Source organism: Desmodus rotundus, chromosome 7 (genome assembly GCF_022682495.2).
Source record: "Desmodus rotundus isolate HL8 chromosome 7, HLdesRot8A.1, whole genome shotgun sequence".
Classification (NCBI taxonomy): Eukaryota; Metazoa; Chordata; class Mammalia; order Chiroptera; family Phyllostomidae; genus Desmodus; species Desmodus rotundus.
Window position 1 is genome coordinate 88,525,083 of NC_071393.1, and position 23,576 is coordinate 88,548,658.

A 23,576-nucleotide genomic window follows, 5' to 3' on the forward strand; every position below is an offset into this window, starting at 1 on the left:
CAACATAGTACAGGAAGTCCTAGCCACCGCAATCAAACAAGAAGAAATAAAAGGCATTCCAACTGGAAAGACGGAAGTAAAACTGTCATTATTTGCAGATGACATGACACTGTATATAGAGAACCCTGAAGATTCCACCAAAAAACTACTAGACGTGATAAATGAATTTAGTAAAATAGCAGGATACAAAATAAAAATTTAGACTCAGTTGCACTTTTATACACTATGAATAAACTATCAGAAAGAGAAATTAAGAAAATAATCCAATTTATAATTACATCAAAAAGTCCTAGGAATAAATTTAACCAAGGAGGTAAAACACCTGTGCTTGGAAAATTGTAAGACATTGAAGAAAGAAATTTAAGAAGACAAATAAATGGAAGCATATACTGTGTTCATGGATATGAAGAATTAACATTGTTAAAATGTCCATACTACCCAAAGCAATCTATAGATACAATGCAATTTCTACCAAAATACCAATGACATTTTTCACAGAACTAGAAAAATAATCCAAAACTTTATGTGGAACAACAAAAGATCCCAAATACCCACAGAAATCTTGAGAAAGAAAAACAAAGTTAGAGGTATCTCACTACCTGATATTGAACTATACTAAAAGGCTATAATAATCAGAACGGCATGGTACTGGCATAATAACAAACATATAGAGCAATAGAACAGATTAGAGAGCCCAGAAGTAAATCCACCCCTATATGGACAAGTAGTATATGACAAAGGAAACAAGAACGTATATTGGGGTAAAGATAGTCTATTCAATTAATAATGTTGGGAATTTTATATAGTTACGTATAAAAAAATGAAACTAGACCACCTTCTTATACCACATGCAAAAATAAAGTAAAAAATGTATTAAAGACTTAAATGTAAGACTTAAAACCATAAAAATCCTGGAGAAAAACATAGCAAAATCTTTGATATGTCTCTTAGTAATATTTTTTAAAAATACATTTCATCAGGCCAGGGAAACAAAAGAAAAAATAAACAAATAGGACTACATCAAACTAAAAAGTTTTTGCACAACAAAGGAAACCATCAACAAAATGAAAAGACAACCCACTGAATGGGAGAACATATTCAACAATGATACACCTGATAAGAGGTTAAGATCCCAAATTTATAAGGTACTTATATAGCTCAACACCAAAAACAAAACAAACAAAAACAATCCAATTAAAATATGGGCAGAGCACCTCAATAAATATTTCCCCAAAGAGGACATACATATGGCCAATAGACATGTGAAAAGATGCTCAACATCACTAGTTTTCAGTGAAATGCAAATTCAAACCTGTCTGAATGACAATCATCAATAACTCAACCAACAAATGTATTGGTGAGGATTGGAAAAAAGGGCACCTTTGTGCACCATTGGCAGGAATGAAGAATGGTGCAGCCCCTATGGAAAACAGTATGTACGTTCCTCAAAAAATTAAAAATGGAACTGCCTTATGAACCAGCAGTTCCACTTCTGGGTATATAACCAAAAAAACTCAAAACACTAATTTGAAAGAACATAAGCACCCCTATGTTTGTTGCAGCATTATTTGAAATTGACAAGCTATAGAAGCAACCGAAGTGCCCATCGAAAGATGAGTGGAAAAAAAAGTGGTGGTACGTGTATACAATGAAATATTACTTGGCTATAAAAATGAAAAAAATTACCATTTGAGACAGTGTGGATGACATGGAGGGTATTATGCCAAGTGAAATAAGTCAGAGAAAGACAAATAAATCTAAAAACAAAATAAACAAACAAAGTTGAAACAGACTCATAGATACAGTCTGATGGTTATGGAAGGGGAGAGGTTGGGGTGAAATGCAGATGAAATTTAAGTACAAATTGGTAGTTACAAAATAGTCACAGCAATGCTAAGTACAATATAGGACATATAGTCAGTAATGCTGTAAGAGCTATAAGGTGGCAGGTGGAAACTGGGAATATGGGGGAACACTGTAAATTATACTATTGCCTCAGCACTATGTTGTACACTTGGAACTAATACAAAATAATATTGAACATAAACTGTAATTGAAAAATACAATTAAAAATATATTTGGTAAGATGTAATTATAGTTTTTAAATGGATTAATTTTATTTATTAATTTGATACACATTAATTTCTATTTTACCTTTTGGTTTTAATATAAAATATTTTAGAAAATAACTTGTTTGAAAACATCTATGAGAAATATTTGAATGTTTCTACTTTTATTTAAATCACTTTTCTAATGAAATATATTCAAATTTGAACATTTTAAATATAATTTTTTAAAGAACCTTTAAATCATTACTCTGAGTATCAAAAAATTCTATGAAAATCTTGGTCATGACAATACTGTGATTCAATTGAAATCAAAGCAAAAGCTGCATTTTGTCAAATAAATTATAACTTATGAATATGCTTATCTTTATTTTATTTCTTACTCAAATATTGCTGGCATGTCAACAGAACACTAGGATACACACACTAGTAAATCAAGAAACACTAATCTACTCCTGACCAATCCCTTACTCACTGGGTTGAGCCACTGAAAATGTTTCCTACTTCCCATAGATAATATTCATGCTAATTAATGTATGTCTTCATTAGAACCTGACAGATTTTATATTAGGATATCTGCATTATTTTTTAAACCAGAAAAGGAAAACAATTCCAACTCTTTACCTATATTATAATGCTATTCTCAAAACTGTGGAATAAAGAATTAGGGCAACAGTTGAGCTAAACAAGTTGTGGTATAAGTGAATTATGATCATTACATTACATCTTCACAATTCAACAAAAACAACCACAACAGTGTTAGGAACAGGGAACTACTGGGCTGTGTGAACCCTCGTCTCACATCAGGAGTTGCATGCTCATTCAGGCCAGCAGGGAGCAGAGATGCTCTAACAGGTGCGCAGTGCTGTGGAGAGAAGAGGAGAAAGTGGCTATGGGACTCAGAAGGATGGCATTTGAGCTGTGCCTACATTATAGGAGGGCACATGGGTAAGACTAGCATGGTACAGGAAGACTGGAGCAAAATTTGGAAAAGAAAGCAAAGTGTAACATTCCTGTAGACGAATGTGTAAGAAATAAGCCTAGATGATACACTAAGAAATTGATTTAGCAGAATGAGGAGCTAGAGTAAATCCTCCCCCCACCCTCTCTTCCCCCCCAATCCTTGTTACACTGGGATATTATGTGAGTTAGATGGTAGCAAGTCCTAGACAAGTGGGATGTGTAATTTAATGCCATTCAACATTATAAATAGCCAAGCAAGCAGAGAAAGTCCCAAAAAGGTGTCTATGCCTGAATCAAAGGATTCCCAGGTGAGAAGAATTCCTAGGGCCATAAGAGGAGAAGGCAAAGTGATGTAAAGGAAGGGGTTGTGAAATGCCCGAAGGTGCTGCTAAGAAAGAGGTAGAAACTCACTCTCAACGATGGAGCTACCTAATACCCTGAAAGGTACGGACTGGTCTTTGTGTTAAACCAAGTTTTGTATCTTTCATCTCACTATCATTCCACCTGTCCTGCCTCTTCTCTCCACCTTTAATGCTGCTGCCTTGGTTCTGGTCCTCTGCATCTCTTGAATAGTATATGTAGCTCTACCAAGTTCTACATGAATGAGAATGAATTTCTGTTAAAGTTAACTGATACCAGATCAGTTCCTGTGAAGTGTGGGTGGGCCTAAAAGCTGAATGGAGCAGGACCTCAGGGAATTACCAGGGCAGGGCTAACAGTGTTAGCCAGGTTGATGGAGACTCAGATATGGTGCCCGCCTGCCGGCTCTGTTGGGGGAGGGCTCGTCAAAGGAACAATGGCCTCTGCCAGAGCTTGTCTGGGAGAATGCTGCCCCCCCCCAACTCCCTTTCTGATGTCCAACTTCCCCATATGTCTCTGATGTGTTTCAAGCTGATACATGGGTGCTAGAACTTAGAGGGAGTGAATGTGAGTAAGTCTATAATGCAGGCCCTTTAAGAGGAACTGCCTGTCACTCCACAAGACCTGTTGCTCTCAGCCTCAATCCCCACTGATTTTTGCAGCCAGAAGTTGTGGGGACTTCTCTTGCCGGCACTGGAACCCTGGGCTGGGGAGCCTGGTATGGGGCTGGGACTCTTAGCTCCTCAGAGAGGATCTCTGCAGCTGTGATATCCCTCTCAATTTTTATCTGCCACACATGGGTGTGGACTAGCCTGCTCTGCATCTCTGCCCCTCCTACCAGTTCCACTGTGACTTCTTCTTTAATTCCCTCATCGTAGGATTTCCTTTCAGCTAGATTTCAGGTGGTTCCAACTGATGGTTGTTTTGTAGCTTGGTTGTAAGTTGGATGTGGAAGCCCACACTTCTTGACATGGTACAACCTTATCAGAGCTGTCCCTTTGGAAAGTTAATTATATAACTATGTGTAGAAAAGAAAATTTAGATCATTCATTCAAGCCCAGTAAGGGAATTCAAGGTCATCTAAGTCAGGCTTTTCTAAATTCCCCTCATCACTTCTGAATATTATAGATTCCTAAGTTCCTCCCAGGGCTGCTGGATCAGTTTCCCAAGGAAGGACCCAGGCTCCTGTGTGTTTAGCAATTTGAGCTCTCCCAGAGCATTCTTATGCTTGGGCAGTTTTCGGAACAGTGATAAAACTCAACACATTTTACAATAGATGAGGAAACTCAGGTCCAGCAAGACACACCAGTTGCAGAAGCCCAGAAAATGAGGGCCCAGAGCAGGATTGAAGGGGCTGGAAAGGAGGATAACTGTGAATGAGACTGCAGACTTCATGATAGCCTTACCGGAGTATCCAATCTAAGGTCTGCCTGAGGTTCTGGGACTGTGTGATCCTGGAGGGAGGGGTTTTCTCTCACTCCTGTGAGCCCTGTGAAACCACAAAAGCAGCAGCTCTTGGGCAGCAGGGGCTGGAGGAGTCAGTGAGAGGGCGGGAGAGGGAGGAAGATCCTGGGCTACCTTCTGCTGAGGAACCTGGGTCAGGCAGAGCAAGGTACTTTTGCCCTCAGCTTCTGTTTGTTCAGGGACCATTGTGGACACAAGATTTGCTCGTGGGCAAAATTGTGAGGGCAGCATTTCTCATTGGTGTTTACAGAGTTCCCTGTCTGGTTTTCTTCCTCCTTAGTGGCTTCACCCCTTCATCCCCCCAGTGTGTCCCTGTGCTCAACCCTTTCTTCCTAGGTGCACAGACACAGCCCATCATCATCCATACTTTGACTGAGTCAGTGTTCGGCCTTGACCAGGTATTAGTACTATCCAGTTTCCTCTCCCCCTGCCCCACTCCCCGATGTGTGTGTGTGTGTGTGTGTGTGTGTGTGTCCACTTCCCTTGTTCACAAATGTAAGGCTTTAAGTTTTTCATCCCAGATGAGAAAAAGCTAAAGGAATTTATCACCAGCAAACCAATATTACAAGAAATATTAAAGGGACTTCTTTAAGAAGAAGAAGGGGGGAAAATCTATGAATAAGAAAATACCACCAAGAAAAAAAAATCTCACTAACAAAGGCAAACACATAATAAAAGCAGTGGATCAGCCAACACTGAAGCTAGTACAAAGGTTAGAAGGCAAAACAGTGGGAATATCACGTGTAATTACAACAGTAATATCAGGATACACACAAACACACACACAAGAGGTGAAAAAATAATGACAGAAACACAAATGAGGAGGGGCGAGTAAAATGGTAGTGATTATAGAATGTGTTTGAACTTAAGTGACCATCAACTTAAAATAGCCTGCTATACGCTTAAACAACTGATTTGTGGACTTGAAGCATGAGGCTTTCTCTAGGGAGTTAACAGGGAGAAGGAAAGATATTCCAAGCATAATGACAGCACATACAAAGGTAAAGAAGCATAGAAAAGTTTGTCATGGTCAGAGAAAAAAATTAAACAAAGCAGAAGGTCAGTACTCAAAGTGTAGAATGAGTGGCCAGGAGTAGAGGGGAATGAACAGGTAGGTTGGTGGTGAAGGGTCAGGTATGTAATGTAGCAGATGGTACTTTTAAATATATATCTCATCCCACAGGATTTTACATTCCTCTGTCTAGAGGTGGAGTATCTGTTCCCTCTACTTGAACCCGAGCTACCTCTATATCCTTCCTGATCAATAGGATGTGGCGAGAGTGATGCTGTGTGACTCAGAAGGCTAGGTCATAAAAAACACTATGGATCCTGCCCAGTGTGTTTCTGTCCCCCTCCTTCCTTCCCTCCCTTCTCCTCTTCCTCCTTCCCTGCCTTCCTCTTTCTTTCTTGATCCTTGTCTCTGGAATTCAGCATGTTGTGAAGAAGCCTAGACCAAATGGAAAAGCTAAGTTATGGGTGTTCTGGGCCACAGCCCCAGCCAGTACGCAGCCTGAATTAGACATCAGGCGTGGAATGGATAGGGCTTCGGATGTTTTTGGCCAGTGAGTCTTGCAGGGCTCCAGACATCACAGAGCAGAAAGAAACCATCCCTGCTCTATTCTGCCTGAACTATCCACAGTAACCAGGAGTGACAACAAATGATTGTTGCTGTTTCAAGTCATTAGGTTTGGGGGTAATTTTTTTTCCAAAATGGAACCCAATATCACTATGCTTTCCATTTTCTTTTCTTTTTTAAGATTTTATTTATTTATTTCCAGACAGAGGGGACGGGAGGGAGAAAGAGGAGAGAAACATCAGATGTGCGAGAGAAACACCCATCGGTTGCCTCTTGCATGTCCCCAACTGGGCCCTGGGCCCTGACTGGGAATCACATCATTGACTTCTCAGTGTGCAGGCTGGCACTCAGTCCACTGAGCCACATTAGCCAGGGTAGGGTAATTTTTTTTATAGAGCAATAGGTAATGGGTATAGTCATGCCAAGAAGTGCACTTTATCTTAACATCATGAATTTGAGTTGTGACATGTTCATGGATAAGAGTTTTCATCAGGGAAGTGACATGAGAACTGCAAATGAGAAAGATAGCCCTGGTGGCACTATGGAAATGGGGTGGTAGGGGAAGGGTGGCTCAGAGAAAACTGGAGGCTATGATGGGTCTCCAAGCCAGTGGGGATGGTAAGACAGAAAGCCTTTCAATTTCTAGGAAAACTTTTTTGATTTTAGTTTACTTAGGAATTTTCTTATTTTTATGTGCCCAAAAGTTAGGAATTAGTAAGAACAGCAGGATACTTGAACTGATTCCCACTCTCCCCTATCCCAGAGGTTCCTCTATTCCTTTAAGTCTAGATCTTAGGTCCTCAGAGTCCATTTCATTCGTCCTTCCAGTCCTACTTAATGAGGTCTGGATACTAACAGCACGCTCCTAGTTGGCGTCTTCTCCTTGACAGTCTCATGGCCTGGAGTTTCTGTTGCCTCTAGCTCATCAGCATCAGGGTTCAGAGGAAACCTTAGTCCTGGGGTTTCGTGGGGGGACACAGAAGGGCATGTTTGAGGGAAAGAGGATCTCAACTGTTGGGGAGGTGGAATATGGTCTTTTAACATAGATGAGTATAATGATGATAATCATGATGAGACAAGCAAGTTAACATAGGGAACAGGGGCCACGGGCTCCTCCCCTTCTAGATCAGGACACTGTGATTGACAGCTGCTCCCCCACTGGATCACAACACTACAGACTGTAGATGAGACTCATGACTAAACATCTGTCCCCTTCCTGCCCCCTCCCAATTTCCCGGGCTAAGAAATAGTTGAGACAACAGCTCACCCAGAGCTGACAGACATGTTGACCCTACATCGTGGTTTTAAAGCCGCTCTGCCCTCCAAGTAAGACCCACCATCCGGGGCCAATCCCTCCCTCGCCAACATCCAAGACCAGGAACCCCCCATCACTCCCCTTGCCCACAGGTGATAAAACCTCCACCTAGACCCCATCAGGGGGACTCATTTCCTGAGTTCTCCCGCACTACCCTCCTTCTTGCATGTGTATTGTCACTCTAATAAATCTGCTGTGCTCTGCTGAATCTCTCTGTCTCACTCTCAACCTGCCTTGCACAGGGACAAGGACTTGGACATTGTCAGTGGGTTGAGGCTTTCCTTGGCCTCCCTATGAGCTCTCTGGCATCAATGAGACTTATATAATTTATACTATTGTGTACTATTTGACACCAAAGCTGACTTTAAATACTAGAGTAACAATATGATTTGGTTGTATAGATTTTTTTAATCCTCTGAGGCTATTTTTTAATTGATTTGAGACAGAGAGAGATAGAGAGAGAAATATCAGTGTGAGAAGGAAACATTGATTGGTTGCCTCCCATATGCACCCCATCTGGTTGGGGATCCAACCCGCAACCTAGTTATGTGCCCTGACCTAGGGTTGAACACGCAAACTCTTGGTGTATGGGATGGCCACCAGGGCCAGGGCCGGTTGTACAGTTTTAAGTATACAGTGCCATTCACCACTCAGAGTAAGACTTGTCCACTGTTGACAATTGCCTAGAATATGTGGGGGACAAACTGTTTCATGACATAATACTGATGGACCCCATGCAATAGATACTCATTATCTTAAAGGAGTTTTTATAGTCAATTTGTTGGAATAAGAATCCTGACAAGGTCCACAGATAGCATTTATTATGGATCTTAGGTTTCTTTTACATATTTTAAAATAGTTCTCAATCTCTTGTATTTATTTTTTTACTTTATGCCATTGATTTGTTAAAAACAAAAGAATGTCATTGGTGTTACGGGATGGTTTACCGCCTGGACTCAGCTGCTGTACTCGGTTCATGGTACTGTTTAACTCATTTCCCTGTATGCTGTTTCCTGTACACTGGTCATTCCATCTCGAGGCTTGATTAGGTTCATGTCCAGATTTTTAGGCAAGAATACTTTATAAGTGATGCTAGAGTTAACAGTTTTTGAGGATGACTAATGTATTTTTAACTACTTTAAAATTAGTTTTAGAAATCTTTCTGCCACAAAACCAGGCATACCATAAGTTTGGTGGTAGTTCCATTTATTAGACTACATAACGTAGCTTGCATTGCCACTGGGTGTGTCTGTACCGGTTTGTTGCTGTTTTTTGTTTGTTCATAAGAGGCTACAACCTCATATTTTGAGGGAAACTATGATGCCTGTAAGTCTAGTGAATCAACTATTTCTGAGAGTCATTCATAGTTTGTTTCATATCCATAGATATTTACTTAGAATTCATGTTGAGTCACAGTATATTTAAAATAATGAGTCGTGGCCCTTCATAGAACATGATAGAAATTATTCAGAGGACAATAATCCTCTTCTATGTGGTCATGCCTTAAGTTAAAAATAACCAATGTTCAGATTCTAGGTAACTCAGAATCACAAAATAGCTTCCCCCACTTATCTAGATATTCTTTTGAAATAGACTCAATAGACTCAATAGACTCAATTCACATGATCCTCTCAAGTAATTTCACAAGGAAATATTTAAATAGATCAAGTTTATAAAGTGCTACAGACATACAAAGTAAGATACAGTTCTTACCCTCAAGAGTAAATTTGGGAGGGAAGATAGTGAATACATAAATAGTTATAACGTAAAATATGTGACATAAGAGTGACAGAAACAAAGCACATAAAAGTTAGTTTAGGAATTTGTGGAAAAGTTTTCAGGAGCATTTGAAATAAACCTTGAAAATCCTGGTAGGAGTTTTGGGTCCTTGAAAGATGGAGAAGAGTGAATTGAACAAGAATGAATAAAGGAGAAAGTACACAGCATTAAAAAAAAAAGGGAATTCTGCCCTGGCTGGTGTGGCTCAGTGGACTGAGCATGGGCTGCAAACCAAAGGGTTGCTGGTTCGATTCCCAGTCAAGGCACATGCCTGGGAATGCAGGCCAGGTCCCATGAGAGGCAACCACACATTGATGTTTCCCTCCCTTCCCCTTTCTCTAAAAAAAAAGTCTTTTTTTTTTTTAAAAAAGGAATTCTTACTTTTTGCAACAGCACATATAGAACTGGAGAGTATTATGCTAAGTGAAATAAGTCAGTTGGTAAAAGACAAATATCATATGATCTCACTTATAAGAGGAATCTAATGAACAAAATAAACTAACGAGCAAAACAGAACCAAAATAGAAAGCAAAAACAGAATAGAAAGCAAATAATAGAAGCAAAATAGAATGGTCAAGGGATTAGTCAAAGAACATGTATGAATGGCCCATGGACATGGACGATGGTGTGGGGATTAACCGCAAGAGTAGGGGGAGGGCTGGGTAGAGATGGGCAAAGAGGGTAAAATTAGGACACCTGTAATAACACAAACAATAAAATATTTAAATTAAAAAAGAGAGAAAGTATTTAAAAATCCAGAGGCTTGAAATTACTGGATATCTGAAATCTGAAATTACTGGTTTGCCTCTACTTAAGGAGGTGCGATAGGAGATAAAAAGAGAAAAGCAGATCAATACCACAAAGATTATTAAATATCAGCCTAACCAACATTTCTTCCTTCCTTCCTCCCTCCTTCCCTCCCTCTCTCCCTTCCTCCCTCCCTCCTTTTCTCTTTCTTTCTTTCTTTCTTTCTTTCTTTCTTTCTTCTTTCTTTCTTTCTTTCTTTCAATAACCATTAAAGTAAGATAACATAGAGTGATGTTAAAAGAAGGAAGTGTTTTAAGATGAAGGGAAGAAGCATTATTCACAATAACCAAAGAGTGAAAATAACTTAAATATCTACCAGTTAGTGAATGGATAAGCAAATGTGGCATGCCCATGTAAGGCAATATTATTTGGCCATAAAAAGGAATAGAAGACTGATACATAATTGCAACATGAATGAACCTTGAAAACATGCTAAATGGAAGAAGCCAGTCACAACAGACTACATGTATGATTCCATTTATATAAAATGTCCAAAATAGACAAATCCATAGAGATGGAAAGTGGATTAGTAGTTGCCTAGGGCTGAGGGGCAGGTGGGGGAGTTTGGGAAATGACATCTCAGAAGAGGGGGGCTTTTTTTGGGGGTACTGAAGTGTTCTAAAATGGGTTGTGATGATCAGTACAGGACTCTGAATATATTAAAAGCCATTGGATTATACAATTTACCTGAATTAATTGAGTAATATGTGAATTGTATTTTAATCTAATTGTTTAAGAAAAAAAGGCAAATACCACATGATCTCACCTGTAAGTGGAACCTAATCAACAAAACAAGCAAGTAATATATAACCAGAGGCACTGAATTTAAGAACAAACTGATAGTAACCAGAGGGGAGGTGGGAGGGGATAATGGGGGAAAAAAGAGTAAGGGTTTTCAGGAACAACTATAAAGGACAGATGGACAAAACCAAACAGGGGTGGGATCAGGGGAGGGAGGTGGTGATGGCTGGGGTTGGGGGGAGTGGTGGCGGCAAAATGAGACAACTGTACTTGAACAACAATAAAATTTGTTTTAATAAACATAAATAAATAAATAAATAAAGTATAAATTACATAAACAATTGAAAAGACCAAATTGTTAAAATGACCATACTTTCCAAAGCAATTTACAGGTTCAATAAAATTTTTAAGAAAAAAATGGTGAAGGGAGTTGTCCATAGTATCAGTTTTGGCAGGAAGTTCAAAGACATAGAATACTAAGAAAAGGCTATGGAATTTGATGATTAAAAATTCACTGGTGACCTTTAAAAAGGGAATTTCTCCTCTGAAATTGTGGGAGCAGAGTGAGTGGGTGAGGAGGAAGCAGAGGCAGAGAAGTTGGCAGTGAAGGGTGAGGCCATAGGACACAAGCTCTTTGAACTTCCCCCTATTCAGCCTGAATATTTATTTTTAAAGTTTTCTCATTGATCTCCAAAGATCCCTTTTCCAAATAAGAGGGAAAATTAGCTTCTTGCTCAACCTTGCCAACACCACAGTGTGGGGGTGTCACAGCACCACCACCACCCGCTTGTGTGGGACACGGATGAGGTGGGATGGAAGGTCACCTCTCTACTTGACCCCCTGGAAACCACAGGAAATGATGAATGACAACTGTGATGACATCCATGTACTGAGGGAACTTTGTGTGTCTTTATTCCATCTTTTGCATTGAGGATGAAGCTCACTAACTTGGAAGGCATTGTTTCTTCAATTAATGATGAGGACAGTTTTCCACTCATTTCTGTCTGGGCAAACATCACCAGTTTGGAATGTGCTAGGTTACTGTGAACAAAGGAAGAATTAAAAACATAAATAACTTTTAGGTTCATCTACTGAATGTACAAACTTAAAGAGAGAAGGAGTCTTGTCTTATTCTCTATGGAGTCCCTCCATAGTGCCTATGACAGAATACATGGCTACTGAAGGAAGGAAAGAAAAAAGAAAAGAAGGTACAGTGATTTTCACATTCATAAATAAACATTTTGCATAAAAATCTTCTCATTAATATGTATTATTTCTGAAGAAAACCATTCTTTTGATCTGGGGTTTGCCTGTCCACACAAGTTCTTGAGCTTACTTTCCACTCTCAGTCCCAGAACCTTGCCTGATTTGTTGCGTTGTTTCTTAGTTGAGTCATAAAGAAACATCAAACAAACCCAAATTGAGGGACATTCTACAAAATAATTGGTCTATAATGTTTAAAAGTGTCAAGGTCATGATAGTCCAGAAAAACTGAGGAACTCTTCCTAACTGAAAGAGTCTAAAGAACTAGCATGGTAACTAAATGTAACACGTGATTCTAGACTGGCTTCTTTGGTTATAAAAGACATTATTGGGTCAACTCCTTGAATGGAGTGTGAGCATTGGAAAATATATTGATGTTAACTTCCTGACTTTCATGGCTGTATTATGTGTACATATGAGAATGTCCCTGTGTGTGACAAAACTAGAGTAAATGGAAGTGATGGAGCATCATTTCTACAGCTTACTCTCAAATAATTAGAAAAAAAGTACCTTGCATTATCCTTTCAATTTTTCTGTAAGTTTGAGATTGTTTCAAATAGATAAATATAAATATTATTTTGAAATAAAACTAAGGTGATCCTAGGAAGGTAACCTTCTCACCAACCTGCAGAAGCGAATGTAAATCTTTTCCAAAGACATAGAATGTTAGCCTGAGTCTCAAAGAATTTCCCACTTATGAATTCACAATAAAAATAATAAAACACAAGAAAATACATATCATGAAGAAGAGCCAGTGGAAACAATACATAGACGAATTAGAACCATAAAGACTTCAGATATCAAAATTACCAAATAATATAACATGTTTTAAGATGTAAAAAGGACACTTGAATATATATATGTATATATGTATATATGTATATATATATATAATAAGACTATAAAAACCATGCAAATTGAAAAGTGGCAAATAAAAATTGTGAAGCTGGTTTTTATTTGATTTAGTATCACACAAAATATACTTTAAGGCAAAAAAAAGGATTACTAGAGAAAAAGAAGATAACCAATAAACGGTTCTTTTTGCCAGGGAAATAACATCTCTAAAATTATATGCACTAGTAAGGTCTCAAAGTGTATCAAGTAAAAATTGACAAACCACAAGAAATTGACACATTCACCACCATGCTGAGAGATTTTTAACACAAGTCTCTCATAACTCTCAATCTCTCAGATTGCTGCATGAAGCACAAATGTCAGGGAGCCTTTCAGGCCACGTGGTCCCGTCTAAAACATTCACTGAGACATTTGGTCCATGCCAAAAGGTTGCATGAATATCATGGTTTATGGCTACAGTGTAGCTAATTTCTGTAATTAACACAAGAGATGTTTACAAAATTCCTTACATTTCAAAATTTAAAACACTTCTCTAGACAACTGATGGATAAACTTAAAAAAATCAAAATGGAAAATAGAATTAACAGAACAAAGAATATGCCTTACAAGAATTTTTGGGTGAAACTAAAACTGTATGTAAAAATAAATTAATGACCTTAATTTTTTTTATTCCAGCAGTTATTGAGACATTTTTTTAAACTATTGTAATTAAGGTATTTGGTCTTGGTGCAATGACAGACAAATGGATCAATGAAAAGAGAATGGCCTCTCCATATACACTGGACTTATTTGGTTTATGACAAAGCAGAGAGGGAAAAGACACTTTTTAAAAATAAATGGTGCTGAAACAAATAAAAATGAAAATAAATGGTGCTGGATCAAATGGACATCCATATGAGCCAAAAAAAAAAAAAAAAAGTTCTCACATTACACATAAAATCAATTCTAGGTGATTTTCATATTTAAATATATAAGATAAATCAATAAAGCTTTCAGAAGATAACATAGAGTAGTATCTTCATATCTTCATGACTTTAGGGTTGGGAAAGATTATTTAAACTTGGGCAAAAAATATTATCCAAAAAGTAAAGATTGACAAAGGGCCCTAGGAACAGCTCAAATGCAGAGGGGTTTATCTGGCTCTCCCTAACTGGGCCTGACGGGAAGCTCACATACCAGGGCACTGAAGCCCCAGGAGGACTGACCTAGCCATCTTTACAGTGGAGAGTCACATTTCTAGCCTCCCTGACAAACCAAATAAATGTCATTAAAATTGGTTTGTAAACCAATGCCTGGAACAACTAGATCTTGAAGTTCTGCCTATTTTGAGGTGACTTTTCCTAGGGTTATGACATATTTCCCAATAATTTGATCCCTGCTTCAACCAGGCTGGATCTAAACTGAGTGTTTAGGCCAAAGTCATGCCTGCCTAGGTCATATCAAGGTCCACCACAAAGGACCACATACTACATGTCTTTACTAAAGCTGTGCTGGCCCTCTCCAGATTTAAATAGCCACACAGCTAGAAACACTGGCCAACCGTCAAATTCCCTCGCACTGTCACAGGTAAAAGCCATGTGACCTCAAGCACTAGAGTCCTAATATGGGGGCCCCAAAAGCCTCAGCCACTACCTGATATTGGGTTGGCCAAAAAGTTCGTTTAGTTCTTTCCATACAATGGCTCTAGTGGTGCTTAGTTGTCTTTAACTTTATTCGAAACACTTTTGTTAGATAGTATTGTGATAGCTGTCATATTAGCATGCATTTAAAAAAAATTAAAATTGCTGAATTTTTGTGCAACCAGTTTAATATTGAAGATGGAAGATGGAAGAAAATATACAACATTTTTGGTGTATTATGCTTTATGATTTCAAGAAATGTAAAAATGTAAAGGAAATGCAAAAAAAGACTTCTGTAGTGTATGGATAAGGTGCTGTGAATGATTGAACATGTTAAAAGTGGTTTGCAAAGTTTCTTGGTACTATTGACATTTTGGCCAAATAATTCTTGGCTGTGGGGCTGTCTTATGGCATTGGAAGATATTTAGCAGCGCCCCTGGCCTCTACCCACTAGAAGCCAACAGTGGGAGATAGTCGACATACTCAAAATATCCAAATCAATAGTTATTGGTGAAAATGAAAAAAGGTGTCTTTATTTTACAGACAAAACTAAACAAGCTCTACATTTTAGACTCCATCGTGTCTGTCAGTCCTCGCCTATTTATTGGAGATTTCCAGGAATCTCTTTAAGAAACCAGGAATTTTAGAAGGCCAAGTTCAGAAACAATTGAGAAATAAGACACAGGAGTTTTTTGAGACAGAGATTTTTTTAATTTAGCTTTATGATAAACTGGGGCATGCGGTTTGAATTTATAGCCACAATAGTATGCTAATACATCCCCTCTGAATAGAATGTTTCCAAACTGTAGGTTTGTCGCTGGATGGAGCAGAGCCTCTCCCCCTGAGTTCACTACAAGAAGGTAGATCAAAGGGCCACACTACACATTTAGTCAGAAATTATATTTTCTTCTCAAAAAATGTATATATTACTCTATAGATTTGTGTTTAGAATTGCAGAGGACAAATCTAAATTCAACTTTTTTTAATTTTTTGGAAATTAACTAAAAATAGAGGGGGAAGGGATTTGTTAACAGCAACCAATCAAGGAACAGGGCATAACCTTCAAAACATGGTACAGAAGAAAACATGGAGAAGCTTTGAGTCTGAGGCAATCCAGAATGGCCCCTAACCCTGCCCTCACCTCTCAGAGACCTAATGAAGGGAAAAGGTGGGGGAACCCAGTCCTGAGGATACTCACGAATATTCTCTTGTTTGTAAGAAGTGTACTGCAGCAACAAGTCAGTAGCCATTGCAAACACTAAGCAAAAGCCCTAGAAGCAGACCCTCTCCATATATGTCACCACAGAACCTTAGCAGAAGTTGGAAGGACTGTAGGGCTGGCCATCTTCCAGGGCAGGTTGCCGAATTTCAGAGAATTAGCTGGCACCCGCAGAAGTAGGTCTCACCCTTGGCAGTGACGATGTGCCCTGAGGGAGGATGTATTCATTTCCCATGGCTGCTAGAACAAATTACCACAAGCTTATGGATTAAAACAACATAAATTCATTATATTGAAGTTCTGGAAATCAGAAATCTTGAGCTAATCAGAGTAAACCAAAAAGAAAAAAAGTGAAAGAAAAAGGATTAAAGCAATTAGAGAGAAGGAAAGAGAAAAGACAAAGGTAATAGCTTTCTCTATTGTAGACAGCCTCAAATATAAGACAAAAAAAAGTTTTGGGAGATGACATTTAAAAAGTCCCTTCTGGAAATACATCCAAAGAAACCTGAAACACTAATATGCACCCCTATGTTCATTGCAGCATTACTTACAATAGCCAAGATCTGGAAGCAGCCCACGTGCCCATCAGTAGATGAGTGGATAAAAGAGCTGTGGTACATTTACACAATGGAACACTACTTAACTATAAAAAGAAGGTAATCTTAGCTTTTGCGACAGCATGAATAGAGATTACTATGCTAAGTGAAATAAGCCAGTTAGAAAAGACAAATACCATATGATCATACTTGTGTGTGAGATCTGATGAACAAAATAGGAGCAGACTGACAGCTGTCAGAGGAGAGAGCGTCGGGGGGACTGGATGAGAGACAGTGGAGGGATTAAGTGAAAAAACAAATAGGACTCACAGACACAAACAGCAGTTTGGTGATAGCGAGAGGGAAAGGGGTGGAGGTAGGTGGACATGGGTTAAGGGGGGTAAGTGGGGATGGAAAGAGACCTGGCTTTGGGTGCATGATGCAGTGTGCAGACGATGTTTTGAGCTGTACACTTGAAACCTGCATGGATTTGTGAAACAGTATCACTCCAATAAATTGAATTTAAAAAGATACATAAAAATAAATAAATAAATGAATGAATGAATCTTCAAATTGAAGACAAGCAATTAAGCAGTAAAAATAATACAGAATGGTAAATAGGGCATTTCAGTTAATGAGGAAAGAATTGTGCAATCGAACCTACAGAAAAAGAGAACTATACGTATGTATACAGTATAAATATATAGTTAACTTAGTATTTATATAAAATATGTATGTTATATATTGCATAAGTATGATTATATTATTTATGTAAGGGAATATTAAAGTAGCCATAAGTATACATTACTATGGATATTAATTTATATGTATATTTATATAAATATAAAATACTTCAATAGATTTATGTATAAATACACAGATATATAGAGTGTAAGTATATGTTATCTTTAGTTTTATGCATATAAAGATTTTATACATATTACAAGTTGTGATTACATGCCACCCAGAAGCATAAGTATATGGTGCAGATTAATGGAGAGGGGCGGGGGGATAACCTTCTTAAACTGGGCTCTCAAGGAAAGTATCTCTGAAAATGTGACATTTGAACTGAGGGCAGAATAATGAGAAGGAAGCAAGGTAGGGAAAGAGTGTTTCAGGAAGAGGAACAGCATGAGTGAAGGCCTGCGGCAAGAAAGAGCTCAGTGTGTTTATGTAACTAAAGGGATGAAAGGGAAAAAAATAAAAGCAGAACAAACATGAACCTAAATGGAATAGGAAATTTAGGAATTTTGAAAAACTTCTCAGGCAATCTGAAGTCTTATCTAGGTACAAGGCAAAATGGATCAAAGCCTAAGTAAATTATGCTAATACTCATCATCAAAGTAGCATTACCAGAAATACAAGGTTCAAAATTAAACAGAAGGGCAAAAGGACAATTTACGCAACTAGGTACCTACTTGAATACTTTTTTTCCATAGAAAAACAGTTAGTGGAATCAAAAGTAATTTTCTTGTTGCTGTTAAAGTCACCCTGTCTAATACAAAGCTTAGCACTTCAAAAATCTGAATATCTTTGAACCTGGGTAAAGAATGAAAATTATTAGATATTTTTTAAAGTTAAAAGTTTAGCCCTAGGCTAATTTGACATACTTAACAGCAATTATATATGAGCCCAGTTAAAAGGAATGAATTATTTGATGATAATAGTAAACTGTTAATGCTTACTATGTGCCAGGAACTTTATATATATAACCATCACAGCATCCCTGTAGGGTACATACCATTATTATCTCCAGTTATAGACAAGCAAATTGAGGCATAGCAAGTACAAATTACTTGCCTATACTCACACAATTGTTGAGTGGTGGAGAGATTTGAACATACAAGGTCAATGTTTAGAATCTGATTATCTCTTAATCATTTCACTTTTAATTTGCCGTCCAGGAAGAATGACCCAGTTACAAAAACAACCACCACCATCAGCACAACTGCATTTCAGCACAGCAAGGTAGCTTCAGGGAACTCTGTCCCCGAATTCAAACCTCTTACTCGCTCAGTGTCTTTGGGCAAGTTACACAAATTCTCTAAATCTTGGCTGTTTTAAAGACAGCTGTCAGAGGGGAGGGAATAGGAGGGCTGGGTGTAAAATGTGAAGGGATTAAGCAAAAAAAATCCTCATAGACACAGACAACAGTACGGTGATTATCAGAAGGAAAGGGGGTAGGAGGTACTAGAGGGCAAAGGGGGATAAATGCTGATGGAAGGAGACTTACTTGGGGTGGTGAACACACAATCCAATATACAGATGATATATTATAGAATTGTACCCCTGAAACCTATATAATTTTATTGACCAATGTCACTCCAATAAATTCCATAAAACATATATACATGTATATGTAAAACCTCCCCCAAAAGATTCTATTACAGCATGCACAAATCACTTAGCAGAAGTAAGTAATCAGTGAATGTTTGCTGTTAAAAGTGCTACCTGTTGGAATGACAGAACTGGAACGGCCTAAAGTATTTGATCTAAGCACTGCACTTCTTAAATGTGGGGACTGAAACTCAAGAAGTGAAAGCTATTCTTAAGGCCACAGAGTTTGTTACGTTCCTCATTTGTTCGTTCACACCAGCATCTTACCTTCACTTACTGAATGAACACATGCTAAAATTTATTTTTTACCTTTGCAAATTAAATGTACTGGGGTGACACTGATTAATAAAATTATACAGGTTTCAAGTGTACAATTCTATGGAACATCACCTGTATATTTATTCGCAAAGATAATGCACCCCTACATTTATTGCAGCATTATTGATGGTGGCCAAGACATGAAAATGACCAGTGTCCTTCGATAGAGGGTTGGATAAAGATGTGGTACATACATACAACGGAATACTACTCAGCCATCAGAATAGATGAAATACTGCCATTTGCAACAACCTGGATGGACCTTGAGAATACCATACTAAGCAAAATAAGTCAGACAGGAAAAGTTAAGAACCAAATGATTTCACTCAGATGTAGGACATACAACTGAAAGAAACACTTTTTTTTTTTTACTTTAAAAAAATAAAATCACAGGTTCAGAAAACCAGGCAAAGAAAGAAAGTGAGGGACACAATTCTAACAATTACCCAGGTCAAGAAGTAGAACCTTTGCACCCCCTCAGCTCCACCCCACGTGCTCCATCCTATAAACGCCCTGCCCCTCTCTCTACCCTGACTTTCCTTCCTTGTGTTTGCTTTTGACTTTGTGAACTAAGCGTACATTCCTAGATCCTGCTGTTTAATCTTGTTTTTTCCTTTGAACATTTGATGTCTCTTTTATAAATCTATAGATTCCCCCTCAATTCCTTTCTTTTCCTTGTAATTTATCTGTTGAAGAAGTTGGTCATTCAACTCGTCTAGTTTCTCAAAGTCTGGATTTTATTAATCACATCCTCACAGTGCTGTTCAGCTTGTTTTTCTGTCCTGTGTTTTCTGCAAATTGGCAGCTGGATCCAGAGACTGGACTAGACTCAAATTCAATTTCTTTGGTACATTTCACACGTCCTCTGTGTCTTAAGTTTAATTTTCTTCCTGTAACATATTGTATCAAAATGCATAAATGAAATTGATTGTTGTAAATTGCTTAAAAATAACAAAATTCTGAGATCAGATTAGTACTTATGCATGGTTCATACTGAAAGATGCTGACAAAAGATTTTGCCCTGGCTGCTGTGACTCGGTGAATTGAGTGCTGGCCGGCTAGCTGGTTTGATTCCTAGTCTAGAGCACATGCCTGGGTTGCCAGCCAGGTCCCCAGTAGGGATCATGTGATACACAACCACATATTAATGTTTCTCTACCTCCCTTCCCTTCTCTAAAATAAATGAATAAAATCTTAAAAAGAAAGATTTTTATTTATTGTTGCAATTACTTTGTAGGAAAATAAATTACTACCATACTAAAAAAAAACTATATATGACATTGTGTTCTTTCATCAAGAGGCATATGATGCTTAATTTTTATTTATTATTTCATGTTAGCAACCTTTGCTTCTCAATGCCTAGATCCATTAATTCATTGGGGGTTGCAAAGTGGTTGATATTCTAATTCTATGATTTCGTTTTCATGAATTAATTGGAATAATTTTATAGAAATACACTTTGCTTTATTTATTATTTACTCAGTGGTATAGTTTATATAGGTGAGGAGAATAAGTGCTTGGCTTTTTTCCTCTTATTTGGCCAGCTGTAAAGGTTTAAAGTGAGTGAATTAATTCAGGTGATAAATTTATTTTTAAAAAAGTCATTTTGAGCCCATGGATTTAAACATATTTGATGTAGTTTAATCCATTGCAATCTTTATCTTTACTGAGGCTCAAGTTGTCCAATCTTTGCCAGTGGGAACCCCCTCAACAGTTCACTCCTAAGTCCTACTGACAAATTCTAGTACTCTTCGATAGCATCCTTACTCTCTGGTACGTCAAAATGGTCTTTGCTTCTCAGGTACCTTTCCTGTCCCAGATCTGAAATCAGCCACTTCTCCAAGAAGCATTTATTTCTTTTAATGGAAAGTAGATTTTCCAAACCTTATCACTAGTAAGTAGGTCATTATTTTGTGGACTTTTCAGTGAGTAGAAAGTATACATACATACATATACATATACATACACACGTACATGAACACATACATATTGATGTTTGCAATGCAGATGCAGGACTACAGAATTTTTACTTAATTCTTTTTTTTAAGATTTTATTTATTTTGTAGAGAGAGAAGAAGGGAGAAAGAAAGAGGAGAGAAACAGGGATGAGTCAGAGAAACATCAGTAGGTTGCTTCTTGTGCCCCCTAACTGGGGGACCTGGCTTGCAGCCCAGGCATGTTCGAACTAGAATTCAAACTGGGTACATTTCAGTATGCAGGCCAGCAATCAATCCATTGAGCCATAGCAGCCAGGTCTAATTCTTTTATATGAATCTGTATACTCTTTTTTTTTTTAAGATTTTATATATTTATTTTTAGAGGGGAAAGGAGAGAGAAGGAGAGGGATAGAAACATCAGCAGCCTCCAATTGGGGACTAGGCCTACAACCCAGGCATGTGCCCTGACTGGGAATCCAACCAGCAACCTGCTGATCTGTGGGATGACACCCAACCCACTGAGCCGTACCAGTTGGGGTGAATCTGCACACTTTTCCACAATGAGAAACTTGGTTTTCAAGGTCAGAAGGGATGATAAAATTAGAATTACAGTATCCTATAACCACCCATTTGCTTTATCCTGACTTACAATACTATAGTCTATTACTATCATTACCAATTATGATTACTGAAAATGGTTACAAAAAATTAAGAAGCAATAGATTCCTTCCACAAGATGGCAGAGCAGGTGGAAGCTGCACTCACCTCCTCCCATGATCGCATCAAAATTACAACTAAATTATAGAACAATTAACCTGTGGAACCATCTGAAGAGTAGCTAAACAGAAGCTGTATAACTAAGGATAACCAAGAAGCCATATAACTAAGACTGGTAGGAGGGGTGAAGATGAAAAATGGTCTTGCCCTTCACCCACACGTAGGGGCTGAGAATCCAGAGGGATATTTCAGCTGCAGAGGTGTCCCCTGAGGATCAAGGGGTTTCAGTCCCACTCTGGGCTTCCCAGCCTGCCCAGAACACCAGTGATGGCAAGGGGAGCCCACATAACATCTCCCTGTGAAAATCAGTAGGTATTCCTTTTTATCAGGTGAGACAGAAGACTGCTGGAAACCCAGGTGTCCTTTTAAAATGGCAATGCACAAATTCTCACTCACCCTGGGTTCCAGAGGAGGGACAGTGGCTCCATGGGCATCGAAGTCACAGAGGAGAGATTGACTTGTGTGGCTTTGAGGCAAGGGCACCACCCAATTAGCTCCACAAGCAGCACAATGCAACAAGAAGATATAATGCTTGTAAACATTTATGCACCTAAATATATAAAGCAAATACTGATGAACATAAAGGGAGAGATTAACAGTAATACAGTCATAGTAGGGCAATTTAGCACCGCAGTGACATCAAAGGATAGATCTCCCAGATACCAAATCAACATGGAAACAATGCCTTAAATGACAAACAACACCAGAAGGACTTAAGTGATATTTTCATCCCAAAGCAGCAGAATATACATTCCATTTAAGAGCACATGGAGTATTTTTCAGAATGGACCACATGTTAGGCCACAAAACAAATCTCAATGAATTTATGACTGAAATCATATCAAGCATCTCTGATCACATTGGTATGAAACTAGAAATTAATTGCAAGAAAAAAATGAAAATCATACAAACCCATGGAGGCTAAATAACATGTTACTAAACAATGAATTTGTTAACAATGAATGAGATCAAGGAAGAAGTCAAAACATACCTTGAAAAAAATGAAAATGAGAGCAAAACAAGCCTCTCAACCTTTAATAATCTGCTCAGTTGTTGTTGATATTGCTGATGTGATGGGGGTATTTTGGATGGCATGGGTTTGATTTCCTGGGTAGCATTCTTTGTTAACTAGCAGCTGGACAACAGCACACAAGATGTGGCAGGGGTTGTGACTCCCAATCAACTAGCAGGAAGGGAGAGCCCACCAATGAATGAGCTGTCAATAATCAAAGCCCAAGTACAAAAAGACAGCCCACATAAACTGAATAAAAGGCAACTCTAGAGCATCCTGATCAGGAGACCAAAGAGCCTGCACTATGGAGTCCCACACAACTCCTACCATAGAAGTCCACCCCATGAAGACAGGCAAACAAAGAAGAGCAACCTGAGACACAGGAAAAAAAAAAGAGTCACCTAAAATGGGGAGACAAAGAAATAACCCCCATTCAAAAGGAAAGGGAGAATCACCAGAAAAAGAGCTAAATGAAATTGAGACAAGCAATCTATCAGGCATAGAATTCAAAATAATGGTTAAAAGGATGCTCAAGGAACTCAGCGAGAACTGCAGCAACATGAAAAAGGACATAGAAATAAGAACCAGGAAGAAATGAAGAATACAATATCTGGAATGAAAAGTACACTAGA